Genomic DNA, 17,605 nt, shown 5'->3' with positions numbered 1-17,605 from the left:
CTTCGTTCGATTTGATTCTTTTTGCAAACCAGGGTTCTTAAGTTGAACTTTCTGGTTAGATCTTCTAATTGAGTTTTACCTGTGCATTAGATGAGTACTTATTGTATGCTTGTTGTTTGTCTGCGATAGAATACCCGGAGTGCGCCGCTTGTTACTTCGAATCTCTAGGTTACGCGGATCATCAGCAAGACAAGTAACACTTTGATCATACCTTTTGTACAACCCAGTTTTATTGCATTAGATCAATCCTCACACATTGCATGATTAGGATCTAATTAAATTGTGGGATGGGATGTAGATGAGGTAGTACCTATTACCTGTTTACTATCAAACCTTTGGGAGTTACTTCTACGTTTGCTTATTATGCCATGCTATGCTAGTAGACGTGGATTGGGTGAGTGAAATCCATGACAGATGTGAGATTGATAATTAAGGGTTTATCTTAGGTGGCAACCTAACACACATCTGGGTGGATTGAGGCACCTGGGGTTACCAGGACTTGCCTGTTTTCTTGGACCGCCACCCAGGCTCAAAGGGATCATGAGATTATTCATACTAGAAACTTCCATGTGCAGCCACAAGCCATTATGGGCTCTGGCATAGTTGAGTAAGTTGTGCGAACTCTTACAGTGGTAGACTAGCAGATGTAGGGGAAAGTAGGTGTACCGGTCTACCCGTCGTAAGGTGCTAGCGCTTCTGAAAGACTGTGTCTCGGTCATCCGTTTCTCAAACACCGTGTAGTGCGAGAAACCAAACGGAGGCGATCGAGTCTTGTGGGGAAAAGTGCGCAAACCTCTGCAGAGTGTAACAAACTAATCATGGTTAGCCGTGTCCCCGGTTATGGACATCTTGAGTATCTAGTACCTGGATTGTCATGTGAATCTCAACATGTTACTCTAAATTAATTTTGTGGGATTTTAATGATGATACTTAATTGGGATTGAGGATGCTGTCAACCATTCTCAATGTTTCACAACCACCATGATAGTAATTAATTTTATTCCTTTGAAGTAGGGAAAAATTGGCTTTACGCAAAAACTGTAACCATAGAGCTTTCCACCAGCCAAATATGCATATAGTATAGTTGTTGCATTTCCATTACTCTCTATGTGTTATCTTGCCAGCATATTCCATGTGCTGACCCGTTTTCGGGCTGCAATGTTAATGTTGCAGACTTTTCAGACGACGATTGAGGAGTTTTAGGTCGTGGTTCTATACTCAGTGATGCCGTTGGAGTTGATGGACTCACTTATCTTCCAAGCCTTCCGCTGTTATCGTTATTAGATGGCCTTAAGCCATATTTATTGTTTTAAGTTCTCTTTTGAGACACCCGATGTAATAAGTGTGTGATTGCTACTCTGCTATAAATCCTCCGAGTACTGTGTGGTGTCAGCATTACTGATCCAGGGATGACACCGGAGCACAAAGATCAGACTGTTTGAGGTCTGGTCGCTACAGAGATGGTATCAGAGCACACGCTGACTGTAGGACACGACCACTAAGCTAAAGACCTAGATCACTCTCTTCTCTTCTGACTTCTCATCTTTTCTACTCTTTAGGATGGCAGATGCAAGGAACAAGTTCACACAACCGGATGAAGATACACCCTTTGGACGCCACTTGAAGGAAGTCACTAGGTACCTGAACATAGGAATACCAAGCTTCACGGGAACCTACAACGCCAATTTACCTGAAGAAGAGCGCTGGATGATTCAAGTTCAAGTTCCAGGAAGGACGTTCATGCCAGTCGCTGAGCCCATAGAGTTTTCTTTTGATGCACCAACTTGGAGTCTAGGAAAGAGCATGGCAGGTCACATCGCCATGGGACGCATTGGAGAAGTCTACCACAAGGATCTCAAGGATACTATCTACCAGATTTGTGGACGCCGAGATGAACATTGGGGGATGATCAGCACCAGGAAAGATAGATCAATTGCAGCTTTTATTCAGGAGTTAAACCAGCACATTCGACGACAGGAGAATCAGATGTGCGCCGACATGAGAGATCTGAAGAAGGCTAAGACTAGAATCAAGGAACTGGAGGAAGAACTCAAGGCTACACGCAAAGATTATGAAGAAGAAATTGAAGTATTGGTGGAGAAGAATGACGATCTAATCAAGAAGATTGGAATATTTATGGGAGGCCTGACACTAGTAGATGAAGACGAAGAACCCAAGGAGATTAGCCCGGAAGACTACATCATCATTGACGCCACCGACTCGAACAAGATAGTAGTGATGATGACTATGTGGATGAAGCAGGAGCAGATATCATGGAGTCTACAACCGTAGAATATTTCTAGTAGACCACCTCATCAGTAGTAGCAGTCCACCATGTAAATATAGTAGTTCGAGCACTTTTGCGATAGTTAGATCGATTGTATGCCTTTGTTTGATTGATTGAAGTGAATTGTGTGCTTTTGCCTCATGTGCATAAGGGTAGTGTTCTTCCTTTAGACCCCCTCTATTCTTATATATCATCTTTTCTAAACCCTCAGATGCCTCCGAGACGTGACCCCGGATTTGCCTTTCCGCCGGAGCTCACCCAGTTGATCCAGCAGCAGAACACCTTGATTTAGTTGCTAGCTCAGAATCAGAATTAGGGGAACAACAACAACAACCCACCACCACCACCACATGTTGACCACTTAGCCCGTTTTCTTAGGCTGAATCCGCCGGTGTTTTCCAGTAGCACCGAGCCGATAGTAGCAGATGATTGGCTCCGCAAGATAGCTAGGGAGTTGACCACAGCAGGATGCACAGATGTGGAGAAGGTTAAGTTTGCCGCACATCAGTTAGAAGGACCCGCAGCATCTTGGTGGGAGAATTTCACAGCCACCTTCCCAGTCGACACTGTCACATGGGACCAGTTTCAGCAGGCTTTTCGTACTGCCCATGTTTCAGCAGGAGCAATGGCCATGAAGAAGCGTGAGTTTCGTAAGTTGCGCCAAGGAGGACGGACAGTTGGCCAGTATGTGGAGGAGTTTAGTAAGCTAGCACGTTATGCCCCAGATGACGTTGCTACGGATGCAGCTAAGCAGGAGAAATTCCTGGAAGGATTGAATGCTGAGTTGAGTATGCAGTAGATGGTAGCCACTTTCAACAACTACCAGGAGTTGGTAGATCGTGCTCTTATGATTGAAGGGAAGCAGCAGCAAATTGAGAACCGCAAGAGGAAGTATGGACAAGGAAAGTATAATTCAGGAGCTCAGCAAAAGCCTCGTTTTACCCCTAGACCGGGAGGACATTTTCAGCATACCCATGGAGTAGGTAGCCCGCACAATCACAATGGCACCAAGAATGGTAATGGGAATGGAGGAAGCAATGGACAGAACCGCAGCACCCCATCAACCCCAGCCAAGAAGGACTTGAGCCACGTCACTTGCTATAAGTGTTCGAAGCCAGGACATTATGCAATTGACTGTCCTGAAGGACAAAATGGCAATGGAAGTTCTGGAAAGAAGCCGAACCCTTTCAACAGGGGACAGGTGAACCACGTTAATGTGGAGGAGGGTGAAGCTCATCCCGATGCAGTAATAGGTAAGTTTTTGGTTAAGTCATTTACTGCACTCGTTCTTTTTGATACTGGTGCATCGCATTCATACATATCAAGGGGATTTGTGGAAAAGTATAGTCTGCCCACTAGGATTCTTAAAACACCTATGCTAGTAAGCTCACCAGGAGCGGAGCACATGGCCAGTCAAGGATGTTTTCAAGTGCCATTAAGTATAGGAAGGCATGTTTTCCCAACGGATTTAATTATTTTGGAATCCCAAGGTCTGGATGTGATTCTTGGTATGGATTGGTTGTCGATGTATGGGGGAAACATCGATTGCGCCAGTAAGACAATTTTGCTCACAACGCTAGAAGGAAGAAGGATCAAGTATGTGTCCCAACATGCGCCAAACAGGACTCAAGTAAATTCCTTATCAGGAGTTGTGCAGGAGGAAGTACCAGTGGTAAACGATTTTCCTGATGTATTTCCCGAGGAGTTGCCAGGCATGCCACCGGATAGAGACATTGAGTTTTTGATTGAGCTATTGCCAGGCACTGGGCCAATATCAAAGAGACCGTATAGGATGCCAGCAAAAGATTTGGTGGAAATTAAGAAGCAGATTAAGGAGTTACTGAATAAAGGTTACATCCGCCCAAGTTCTTCGCCTTGGGGATCACCAGTACTTTTAATGGAGAAGAAGGATGGATCGTTAAGGATGGTTGTTGATTATCGAGGATTGAACGAAGTAACGATCAAGAACAAGTATCCACTACCAATGATCAACGATCTGTTTGATCGATTGCAAGGAGCTAAGGTATTTTCCAAGATCGATTTGCGATCAGGATACCACCAGTTGAAGATTTGAGAACAGGATATTCCTAAGACAGCTTTTACCACCAGGTATGGGCTGTATGAGTATACCGTTATGTCATTTGGACTGACTAACGCGCCTGCCTATTTTATGAACATGATGAACAAAGTGTTTATGGAGTTTTTGGATAAGTTCGTCGTAGTGTTCATTGATGATATCCTGGTATATTCGAAGAATGAAGAGGAACATAAGGAGCATTTGCGTTTGGTACTTGGAAAGCTCAGAGAACACCAATTATATGCCAAGTTCAGCAAATGTGAATTTTGGTTGAAGGAAGTAGGATTCCTTGGACATGTTATATCTGGAGAAGGTATAGCAGTAGATTCCGCTAAAGTTGAAACCGTGACCAAGTGGGAAGCCCCAACAATAGTTGGAGAGATCCGGAGTTTTCTTGGACTCGCAGGATACTACCGGAGATTTATTGAGAATTTCTCAAAGATTGCGAAGCCTATAACGGAGTTGTTGAAGAAGGATACTAAGTTCAAATGGACTGAGGAGTGTGAGGCAAGTTTCCAGGAGTTCAAGAACTGTTTGTTACCTCACCAGTGTTGATTTTGCCAGATCAAACCAAGGATTATGAGGTGTATTGCGACGCTTCACGTCGAGGACTTGGAGCAGTGCTTATGCAGGAAGGAAAAGTTGTTTCATATGCTTCACGACAACTGAAGCCTCACGAATTGAATTATGCCACGCATGATTTGGAGTTAGCAGCCGTAGTGCATGCATTGAAGACATGGAGACATTTCCTCATTGGAAACCATTGTGAGGTGTACACGGATCATAAGAGTTTGAAGTACATTTCACGCAGAAGGAGTTGAATCTCAAACAAAGGATATGGTTGGAGCTCATCAAGGATTATGATATGAGATTGCATTACCATCCCGGAAAAGCTAATATAGTAGCTGATGCATTAAGCCGCAAGAGCCATGTCAATACGTTAATGACGGGAGGAATACCCAAGGAGTTAGCAGAAAATCTTCGTGAACTATGTTTAGAAATAGTTCCGAGAGGCTATGTAGCAGCATTGGAAATTCAGTCAACCCTGATGGATAGAATCAGAGAAGCTCAGAAAACTGACAAAGAGATTGCCGCTATAAAGGAGAAACTGAGCAAAGGAAAAGCTAAAGGATTTCATGAGGATGAGCACGACACCCTATGGTTTGAAGACCGTGTTTACGTGCCCAACAACCCGGAGATCAGGAAGTTGATTTTGCAAGAGGCACATGATTCACCGTATTCGATTCACCCAGGAAATACCAAGATGTATTTGGATTTGAAGGATATTTTCTGGTGGACCGGAATGAAGAAGGATATTGCGGAGTATGTAGCAGTTTGTGATGTATGTCAGAGAGTAAAGGCAGAGCATCAGAAGCCAGCAGGATTGTTGCAACCATTGCCGATACCCGAATGGAAGTGGGATAAGCTAGGCATGGACTTTATCACGGGATTAGCAAGGACTCGTTCAGGCTATGACTCAATTTGGGTTGTAGTTGATCGATTGACGAAGGTAGCACATTTCATCCCAGTAAAGACCACTTACACAAGTGCTAAGTTGGCAAAGATATACATGACCAGAATCGTATGTTTGCATGGAGTTCCGAGGAGCATCGTATCGGATAGAGGAACCCTGTTTACCTCAAAGTTCTGGAAGCAGTTGCATGAGACTTTGGGTACCAGGTTAGAATTAAGTACAGCTTTTCACCCGCAGACAGATGGACAGACTGAGAGAGTCAATCAGATTTTGGAAGATATGCTGAGAGCTTGTGTGCTAGATTATGGATCTAGTTGGGACGATAATTTTCCATATGCGGAGTTTTCTTACAATAATAGCTATCAGACCAGTTTGAAGATGGCACCTTTCGAAGCTTTGCGCGGAAGGAGGTGCAGGACACCGTTGTCATGGGACGAAGTTGGAGACCGCCAGTTGTTTGGACCAGATCTGATTAAGGAGTCTGAATAGAAGGTGAAGTTGATTCGCGATAGGCTCAAGGTAGCCCAGTCCAGGCAGAAGAGCTACGCAGATTCTAAATGCAAGGAGACAGTTTACGAAGTCGGAGACAGAGCTTATCTTCGAGTATCCCCACTTCGAGGGATTAAGCGATTTGGAGTTAAGGGGAAGTTAGCGCCACGATTTGTAGGACCATATCGAGTTTTGGAGCGTATGGGAGAAGTGGCCTACAAGCTGGAATTGCCAGAAGGATTGGCCAGAGTACATGATGTGTTTCACGTTTCTCAGTTGAAGAAGTGTCACGCGGAGATGACTGACATACCTTTGAGAGACACGGTGCCATTAGAAGCAATTCAGTTGGATAACAATTTGACCTATGATGAGAAACCAGTCAAGATCCTCGAGTTTGCCAGCCAAGTTACCCGCAGCAAGGTTATCAAGTTTTGTAAAGTTCAGTGGAGCCACCACACGGAGGATGAAGCCACCTAGGAGCGAGAGGAAGATTTGCTCAAAGACCACCCTCACCTATTTTCTAGCCAACCCGAATCTCGAGGGCGAGATTCATCTTAAGGGGGGTAGGTTTGTAACATCCTGTAACATCCCAAATTTTCAATTTGGAATGTTATACATTAGGTCATCATGCATATCATATTTTATTTTCTTTTGGTTTTGATCCTAGAAAATCCTAAGCAACTCAAGGACCCACGGAGAGAGTTGGGGATTTCGTTATTTACATATTTGAGTTTTCTCAAATTATGTAAACAGGATCATTTGATTTTATTTATTTTATCATCAATTATTTCTATTACAAAAATATGAGAGAGGGAATAAAATGACTTTCCCAAAATATAGAAATATTGAGGATTTAATAAAAAAATCAAATAAGTTTTATTTCGGAGTTTTTCGGTATTTTTATTTGAATTTAGGAAAAATGCGCGTTTTTCAAAGTTGTAGTTTGGGCCCAGATAAATGTTCACTTTATCGGGCTTGATTTTAGAACCGGCAAAATTTATTTCGTGATTTTTGGAGTCCGTTTAGTATTTCTTTTTATTTTTCTTCCGAGCGGAATTAAAAAAAACGAACCGACTCGGCCGTACCGGCCAGGAAACCTCCGCCCGGGGCCTTTATATAGCGCCCGAGCCGGCCCGAGAGAGAGAGAGAGCCCGAAGCCAGCTAACCCTAACCCTAGCTAAGCCGCCGCCGCCTCCCAGCCGCCGCCGCCGCCGCCGCCCGCCGCCGCCGCCGCCGGAGTGCGCGCCTTTCGAGGTTCGCCGCCGCCTCGTTTTCCATGCAGTTTTTTTTAAAATTCTGTTCGTCGTTTTTCTTTTTCGTCGGATTTTCCGCGGTTATTTTCTGATCGCGATTTCTGATCCGATTTTCGTTTTAGTATAACTTTTCGCTCGTTTATCGGAATCAGGCGATTCAAGCGCCTGGAGTTTCGTCTCGAAACCCTCTTTCCGAATAATCAACTTAAACAAGTTTTTGCTACTGTAAAATTTGCCCTAGATCCAGATTACTAGAACGAAGTTGTTTTCTTTCGCCGTTTGATTTCTTTTGCTTCGTTCGATTTGATTCTTTTTGCAAACCAGGGTTCTTAAGTTGAACTTTCTGGTTAGATCTTCTATTTGAGTTTTACCTGTGCATTAGATGAGTACTTATTGTATGCTTGTTGTTTGTCTGCGATAGAATACCCGGAGTGCGCCGCCTGTTACTTCGAATCTCTAGGTTACGCGGATCATCAGCAAGGCAAGTAACACTTTGATCATACCTTTTCTACAACCCAGTTTTATTGCATTAGATCAATCCTCACACATTGCATGATTAGGATCTAATTAAATTGTGGGATGGGAAGTAGATGAGGTAGTACCTATTACCTGTTTATTATCAAACCTTTGGGAGTTACTTCTACGTTTGCTTATTATGCCATGCTATGCTAGTAGACGTGGATTGGGTGAGTGAAATCCATGACAGATGTGAGATTGTAATTAAGGGTTTATCTAAGGTGGCAACCTAACACACATCTGGGTGGATTGAGGCACCTGGGGTTACCAGGACTTGCCTGTTTTCTTGGACCGCCACCCAGGCTCAAAGGGATCATGAGATTATTCATACTAGAAACTTCCGTGTGCAGCCACAAGCCATTATGGGCTCTGGCATAGTTGAGTAAGTTGTGCGAACTCTTACTGGGTAGACTAGCAGATGTAGGGGAAAGTAGGTGTACCGGTCTACCCACATAAGGTGCTAGCGCTTCTGAAAGACTGTGTCTCGGTCATCCGTCTTCTCAAACACCTGTAGTGCGAGAAACCAAACGGAGGCGATCGAGTCTTGTGGGGAAAAGTGCGCAAACCTCTGCAGAGTGTAACAAACTAATCATGGTTAGCCGTGTCCCCGGTTATGGACATCTTGAGTATCTAGTACCTGGATTATCATGTGAATCTCAACATGTTACTCTAAATTAATTTTGTGGGGTTTTAATGATGTTACTTAATTGGGATTGAGAATGCTGTCAACCATTCTCAATGTTTAACAACCACCATGATAGTAATTAATTTTATTCCTTTGAAGTAGGGAAAAATTGGCTTTACGCAAAAACTGTAACCATAGAGCTTTCCACCAGCCAAATATGCATATAGTATAGTTGTTGCATTTCCATTACTCTCTATGTGTTACTGGTATCCTCAGCAGAGGGGTTAGTTACCACATCAACGGTTGAAGATACTGCAATAGTAGCAGCAGTAGAACACCCAGCAACAGAAGTAGCGTTGTCACGCTCAATGCATTTAAGACATGGTGGTTCAAATCCTTCCTGAGCGGAACTGATCTGTTCGGCGCGAAGTGACTCGTTTTCCTTTTGAAGATCTTCATGAGCCGCTCTCAATTTCTCAAGATCTTGCTTCTTTTGAAGATAATCATAGGAAAGCTTTTCATGAGTTGTTGAGAGCGTTTCATGACGACTTTCAAGTTCCTCATACTTAACGTGAAGATTTTTTATGTCTTCAATTAAGGACTGAGATTGAGTCATTTCAGCGTCTAACATGTCATCGCTTTTGTCTAACAGTTTTGAATATGTTCCATAGCTTTCTGTTGTTCAGTTGCAATTTTAGCAAGTGTTTTGCAGCTGGGTTTGGAACCACAATCAGAGTCATCTTCACTAGATGTTTGATAGTGAGTTTACCTTGGCACCGCGTGCCATGAAGCAATAGGTAGGAGCGGAGTAGTCCTTGTCATTTGCATCGGTGTCGGTGATGAAGTCATTGTCTTCAGTGTTGAAGATGGACTTGGCAACGTATGCTGTAGCCAGACTCGCAATGCGAGAATCAGACTCCTCCTCAGACTCCACCTCCACCTCCTCAGAAGCGGACTCCTCCTCTGAATCCATTTCCTTGCCAACAAACGCACGAGCCTTGCCAGATGAGCTCTTCTTGTGTTATGAAGACTTTGAGGAAGACTTTGAGTATTTCTTCTTCTTCTTTTCGTCAGAGTCATACTCCTTGCTCTTCTTCTTCTTCTTGTTCTCATTGTCCCACTGGGGACACTCAGAGATGTAGTGGCCAGGTTTCTTGCACTTGTGGCATGTTCTCTTCTTGTAGTCATGAGCAGAAGCTTCATCATTCCTTGAGCTTGATCATGAAGACTTTCTGAAGCCTTTCTTCTTGGTGAATTTTTGGAACTTCTTCACAAGCATAGCAAGCTCCTTTCCAATGTCTTCAAGATCATCAGAATTGCTGTCAGATTCTTCTTCAAATGAGGAAACAACTTTTGCCTTCAAGGCACGAGTTCGCCCATAGTTGGGACCATAGATGTCTCTTTCCATAGAAAGCTGAAACTCGTGTGTGTTGAGCCTCTCAAGTATGTCAGACGGATCGAGTGTCTTGAAGTCAGGACGTTCTTGAATCATCAGGGCTAGGGTGTCAAACAAGCTGTCAAGTGATCTCAGGAGTGTCTTGATGACTTCATGCTTGGTGATCTCAGTGGCGCCGAGGGCTTGAAGCTCATTTGTGATGTCAGTGAGTCGATCAAACGTGAGCTGGACATTCTCATTGTCATTTCTATTGAAGCGGTTGAAGAGGTTGCGAAGGACACTGATTCTCTGATCTCTCTGGGTTGAGACGCCTTCGTTGACCTTGGAGAGCCAGTTCCAGACTAGCTTAGATGTTTCCAAAGCACTCACACGGCCATACTGTCCTTTGGTCAGATGACCACAGATGATGTTCTTGGCAGTGGAGTCCAGTTGAACGAACTTCTTGACATCAGCAGCGGTGACACCTTCACCAGCCTTGGGAACGCCATTCTTGACAACATACCGTATGTCGACATCAATGGCTTCAAGATGCATGCACATCTTATTCTTCCAGTAGGGATATTCAGTTCCATCGAAGACTGGGTATGCAACGGAGACTTTGATTATCCCTGCAGTCGACGTAGCTAAAACTCCAGGTGGTTAAATCGAATCACATAGAATAAGGGAGTACCTTTCTCTGATACCAATTGAAAGTGCTAGTGATCGACTAGAGGGGGGTGAATAGGCGATTTTTATGAAAGTCTTCAAAACATGGAAGTTTCGAAGACAAACGATAGAAATAAACCTATTGCCATGCAGCGGAAGGTAGACTACACTAAGCAAGCCATAGTCAAGTATTCAATGAAGTGAAAGCACAATGACTAATAGCAGCTAGGCAGTATAGATCAGGTAGGAAGATAGTGTGAAGCCAATCAGAACAAGCAGTCACTCAGTGAAGACAAAATATAATGCAATCATACAATGACTTCACCAGGGCCAACAGTAAGTAAAGGAAAGGGAAGGATGAAACCAGTGACTCGTTGAAGACAATGATTTGTTGGACCAGTTCTAGTTGTTGTGACAACTATACGTCTAGTTAGGGAGGCTGAGATTCAACTCAGAAGACCGCGTCTTCACCTTATCCCCCTTGAGCTAAGGACACCCAGTCCTCGCCCAATCACTCTGGTAAGTCTTCAAGGTAGACTTCCAAACCTTCACAGACTTTGTTCACCGGCGATCCACAATGACTCTTGGATGCTCAGAATGCGACGCCTAACCGGCTGGAGGATTCACAGTCCTCAAGTGTAATAAGTCTTCAGATCACACAGACAGGAAGACTTAAGTGATGCCAAACACTCTTTGGCTCTGGGTGTTTAGGGCTTTATCCTCGCAAGGAATTCTCTCTCAAAGGCTTCGAGGTGCGTGGCTCTCAAACGACAAAAGCCGTGCACTAACTCTGAGCGGCCAACCGTTTATGGTTGTAGGGGGTGGGCTATTTATAGCCACTAGGCAACCCAACCTGATTTGTCCGAAATGACCCTGGGTCACTAAGGAACTGACACGTGTTCCAATGGCCAGATTTCAAACACACACAACAACTTTACTTGGGCTACAAGCAAACCTGACTTATCCAACTCTGAATAAGATTTCCTCTCATAGTCTTCACTCGAAGACATAGGATTTTGGTTAAGCATCACTTCAGTCATTCTGACTGGTTCTCTTGGACCCCACTTAACAGTACGGTGGTTCCTATGACTCATCAAAGAAAAAACAAAGAACGACGAAACTGCTAAGTCTTCGCGCTCCATAGTCTTCACGTGATGTCTTCTCTTGTCATAGTCTTCAATGTGAATGTCTTCACATACCACCTTTGACTTCAATGTCTTCATACATTTTTAGGGGTCATCTCTGGTAGGAAAACCGAATCAATGAGGGACTTCTACCTGTGTTATCCTGCAATTCTCACAAACACATTAGTCCCTCAACCAGGTTTGTCGTCAATACTCCAAAACCAACTAGGGGTGGCACTAGATGGACTTGGCAACGTATGTTGTAGCCAGACTTGCAATGCCAGAATCGGACTCCTCCTCGGACTCCACCTCTGCCTCCTCAGAAGCGGACTCCTCCTCTGAATCCATTTCCTTGCCAACAAATGCACGAGCCTTGCCAGATGAGCTCTTCTTGTGTGATGAATACTTTGAGGAATACTTGGAAGAAGACTTCGAGTATTTCTTCTTCTTCTTGTCATCAGAATCATATTCCTTGCTCTTCTTCTTCTTCTTGTTGTTCTCATTGTCCCACTGCGGACACTCAGAGATGTAGTGACCAAGTTTCTTGCACTTGTGACATGTTCTCTTCTTGTAGTCATGAGTAGAAGCTTCATCATTCCTTGAGCTGGATCGTGAGGACTTTCTGAAGCCTTTCTTCTTGGTGAATTTCTGAAACTTCTTCACAAGCATAGCAAGCTCCTTTCCAATGTCTTCCGGATCATCCGAACTGCACTCAGATTCTTCTTCAAATGAGGAAACAACTTTTTCCTTCAAGGCACGAGTTCGCCCATAGTTGGGACCGTAGATGTCTCTTTTCTCAAAAAGCTGAAACTCATGTGTGTTGAGCCTTTCAAGTATGTCATACGGATCGAGTGTCTTGAAGTCAGGGCGTTCTTGAATCATTAGGGCTAGGGTGTCAAACGAGCTGTCAAGTGATCTCAGGAGTGTCTTGACGACTTCATGCTTGGTGATCTCAGTAGCGCCGAGGGCTTGAAGCTCATTTGTGATGTCAGTGAGTCAATCAAACGTGAGCTGAACATTCTCATTGTCGTTTCTCTTGAAGCGGTTGAAGAGGTTGCGAAGGACACTGATTCTTTGATCTCTCTGGGTTGAGACGCCTTCGTTGACCTTGGAGAGCCAGTCCCAGACTAGCTTAGATGTTTCCAAAGCACTCACACGGCCATACTGTCCTTTGGTCTAATGACCACAAATGATGTTCTTGGCAGCGGAGTCCAGTTGAACGAACTTCTTGACATCAGCGGCAGTGACACCTTCTCCAGCCTTGGGAATGCCGTTCTTGACGACATACCATAGGTCGACATCAATGGCTTCAAGATGCATGCGCATCTTATTCTTCCAGTAGGGATATTCAGTTCCATCGAAGATTGGGCACGCAGCGGAGACTTTGATTATCCCTGCAGTCGACATAGCTAAAACTCCAGGTGGTTAAACCGAATCACACAGAACAAGGGAGTACCTTGCTCTGATACCAATTGAAAGTGCTAGTGATCGACTAGAGGGGGGGTGAATACGCAATTTTTATGAAAGTCTTCAAAACATGGAAGTTTAGAAGACAAACGATAGATATAAACCTATTACCATGCAGTGGAAGGTAGACTACACTAAGTTGGCCATAGTCAAGTATTCAATGAAATGAAAGCATAAAGACTAATAGCTGCTAGGCAGTATAGATCAGGATGGAAGATAGTATGAAGCCAATCAGACAAGCAGTCATACAGTGAAGACAAATAACTAAATCAAACAGGCAATGACTTCACAAGGACCAATCAGCACATAAAGAGATGGGAAGGATGGAACCAGTGGCTCGTTGAAGACAATGATTTGTTGGACCAGTTCCAGTTGCTGTGACAACTGTACATCTGGTTAGGGAGGCTGAGATTCAACTCAGAAGACCGTGTCTTCACCTTATTCCCCTTGAGCTAAGGACACCCAGTCCTCGCCCAATCACTCTGGTAAGTCTTCAAGGTAGACTTCCAAACCTTCACAGACTTCGTTCACCGGTGATCCACAATGACTCTTGGATGCTCAGAACGTGACGCCTAACCGACCGGAGGATTCACAGTGCTCAAGTGTAATAAGTCTTCAGATCAGACAGACAAGACGACTTAAGTGATGCCTAACACTCTTTGGCTCTGGGTGTTTAGGGCTTTGTCCTCGCAAGGAATTCTCTCTCAAAGGCTTCGAGGTGGGTTGCTCTCAAACGACAAAAGCCGTATACTAACTCTGAGCAGCCAACCATTTATGGTTGTAGGGGGTGGGCTATTTATAGCCACTAGGCAACCCGACCTAATTTTCCGAAATGACCCTGGGTCGCTAAGGAACTGACACGTGTTCCAACGATCAGATTTCAAACACATACGACAACTTTACTTGGGCTACAAGCAAAGCTGACTTATCCAGCTCTGGATAAGATTTGCTCTCATTGCCTTCGCTCGAAGACATAGGATTTTGGTTAAGCATCACTTCAGTCATTCTGACTGGTTCACTTGGACCCCACTTAACAGTACGGTGGTTCCTATGACTCAACAAAGAAGAAAAAGAACGACGAAACAACTAAGTCTTCGCGCTCCATAGTCTTCACGCAATGTCTTCTCTTGTCATAGTCTTCAATGTGGATGTCTTCACATACCACCTTTAACTTCAACGTCTTCATACATTTTTAGGGGTCATCTCTGGTAGGAAAACCGAATCAATGAGGGACTTCTACCTGTGTTATCCTGCAATTCTCACAAACACATTAGTCCCTCAACCAGGTTTGTCGTCAATACTCCAAAACCAACTAGGGGTGGCACTAGATGCACTTACATGATGAACAATACAAGGGGAAGAACAGCCTCCTGAGGATGAGGTGTTCTTGTGCGTGGCTAACTTGTGTGGGTGAGAGAGTGATCTAAGATGCCATCTCCTCTCCCCCCTTTTCTATGGTGGTGGCTAGCCCTACTTATAGAGGCCCTGGTCCTCTTCCCAAATATTGAGCGGGAACGGAGCCAACAACGGCGGGCTAATTTGAAAGGGGACAGCTAGTACAAGCTATCCTGACAAAAGGTGGTCTGCGCCTGCGAAAGGCTCTGGTGGTGACGCCGTCTTGGGCTCCACAATGACCTCCATCTTGCTGTTCTTCTAGTCTTGGTCTTGTTGCACCAAAATGGCAACCTTTGCCTGATGCCTCGGTACTCCTCGTCTACGCTAGTTTCCTTAGCACCAAAGAGGAAACAAGGATGCTGCGCATGCTGACGCCCGCCTGGCGCCCGCCTGGTGTCGATCGTCATGGCTCACGTCACGAGAGCCTTGTGAGGTTCGCCTCGCCTTGATATCTCCGCTCCTCGTGAGCCTGCCTGACTAGGCCACTCCAGAGGAGGTTTCATGTCCTCCTCCTCGCGAGGCTTGGCCCCTTGCGAGGGTCTTGGATGCCTTGTTGATGAAGATGGGCCGTACGTCTTGCTGGCTTAGCCACGCAGCGGGCCGCAGGCAGGCAAGTCCGAGGACCCCGTTCCCAGGACGTCGACAGTAGCCCCTGGGCCCAAGGTGCGCTCGGGCTTGGCTTCGCGGCGAAGCCAAGGGCAAAGCACGGAGCACCGTGGGCCCCAAAAGCATGCGGCCTCGATTGACGCGTGGTGGTTGATTGGACGTGGGCGTCTCCGCTTCCTCACGCTGCCCGTGAATCCACCTGGCTATGTGGCCCCGCCTCTTACACAGTTATTCTTCCTTCGCCACGCCTGAGTCTTCCAATCTCCCTGCTTCCTCGACGCCCTACTCCGCCTTCCCAATCTGACCTACGCTTCGCCCGCTTCACCGCCATGGCGCCGAAACAAGCCGACAAGGGGAAGAAACCTCTGTCCTCGCCAACTGCGCCTCCATCCTTGGAGCCGGCGCTCGGCCGGCCTCGGGTGCTCAACGACGAGGCCATGGACAAGGTTTCAACGAGTGGGCAGAGACGCCGGCTTGGCCCGCGTCTCGCACTAGCATGGCTCGGGCAGTCACCGAGGTTCTGATCTTCATTGATGCCCTCTGGGCTGGCCTGATTCCTCCCTTCTCCGCCTTCTTCAACGCGGTGCTCGAGCACTATCAGATCCACATGCTCCACCTCGATCCTCAGTCTGTGACCCTTCTCGCCGTCTTCGCCTTCGTGTGCGAGGCCATGGTGGGCATCGCCCCCTCCGTGGCACTCCTCCGCCACTTCTTCTCATTGCATCTCACTGGTCCCCGACAGAGCCAGGGTGCGTGGGCTTCTAGGCCGTGGCTACGATGGCAGGCGTGGGGATCGACTTTGAGCTCCCTTCATCCACGAGCGAGTTCCGTATGCGATGGCTGTTTGTTCACGCCGGCGTGCTCAACCCTCTGCTCCAAGCTCCGGTGGGGCCTGCTATTACAAACTCCGGCTGGGGTCATCAGAAGCTCACGAGCCCCTGCCTTGCCCCCGTCTGGTCCAGGCTGAGGTGGTTGAAGGACATTGGCGTGACTGCGCCCATGGTGGTGAGGGAGTTCGTCAGGCGTCGAGTTGCTCCACTTCAGCGCCACTCTGGCCCGATGTGGGACTTGCTCAGCAGACAGGACAACATGAGGTTTCAGGAGGAGGGGCTTCCTCTCACTGCGTGGTGCTCACGGTCCTATCAGGTGTCCCTCTGCCGGACGAGATGCCCAAGAACAGCTGCATGTTGTACCGCTGCGAGAACAAAGTCACATTTGCCTCGAACATGCCTTCCTTTGATGAGTTGGGGCCGTGCCCAACCGGCTTGGTGGGGCCCCGCGAGAACCCCGTCATCGTGGTCCCCTTATTCGCCGCCGGTGCCGGGCTCACCCCAGGTGACGGTGCGGGGGAGCGAGCTGTGACGGGGGCCGGCAGCTCAGGTGCTGAGGAGCACATGCCGGGTAGTGATCCGGGGGCGTCGTCCTCGGGGGCCTGCGACCCCTCTCCGGAGGCGTCGGTTGCCGAGGAGATGCGGCATGCGGCTCCCGAGGTTGAGGCTCCAGGAGCCTCGGGAGGTCGCAGGGAGAAGGAGCTGGGTTGTTCGCCATGGCCGGGCTCTCCTGAGGCCATCCCTGTTGGTTCTTCTTCGGCTCCGCCGCGCACCGGTCGTCATGTCCAGCGCTTCGGTCGCCTTTGTGTGGACTTCAAGGAGCTCCGCAAGAGGAAGGGATCCCCCAGTGGCAGCAACATCCTCGGGCCGTTGAAGCGACGGAAGTACATCACTATTGACGCGTAAGTATCTTGTCGTTGTGGCTTTTTGTGTGTGGTCTTCTTATCCTGACGCCTGTCCTAGGGCTCCTTCTGCTGAAGCTGTTGCGTCTTCCGAGAGGTGGCCTCCTCCTTCATCAACTCCCCCATCAGCATTGAGCGTTCCTGGCCTGCTTGCCGCCCCTGGAGCATGGTCAGTCGGAGGAACGTCCCCGCCTTCGGGACGTGATGAGTCCACGGTTTGGCCGCCCCTCGGCCATGGTCTCGCGTGGAGCTTGGCGGGCGTGCCCAAGACTCCTCCTCTGCTCATGAACAGTCGCTGGCTGACCTCGGTCTTCGGTTCCTCTTCAGGCAGCAAGCCTCGATCAGCTTTGGCTCCTCGCAAGGAGGGGCTGACGTCAGGCATGGCGCCAGCCCCCATCCCCCAATTGAGAGGTGGCGTGCCACTTGATGCTCCATCCGCAGCCCCCGCGGTGGAGGACGAGGCGGGTCGAGCGTTCGAGCTCGAGCGCGGGAGCAGCGTAGTCCTTCACGAGCTCTTCT

The sequence above is a fragment of the Triticum urartu genome, chromosome 3 (genome assembly GCF_003073215.2).
Source record: "Triticum urartu cultivar G1812 chromosome 3, Tu2.1, whole genome shotgun sequence".
NCBI classification, from domain to species: domain Eukaryota; kingdom Viridiplantae; phylum Streptophyta; class Magnoliopsida; order Poales; family Poaceae; genus Triticum; species Triticum urartu.
The sequence above is the reverse complement of the archived record's forward strand: the minus strand, read 5'-3'. Positions refer to the sequence as shown.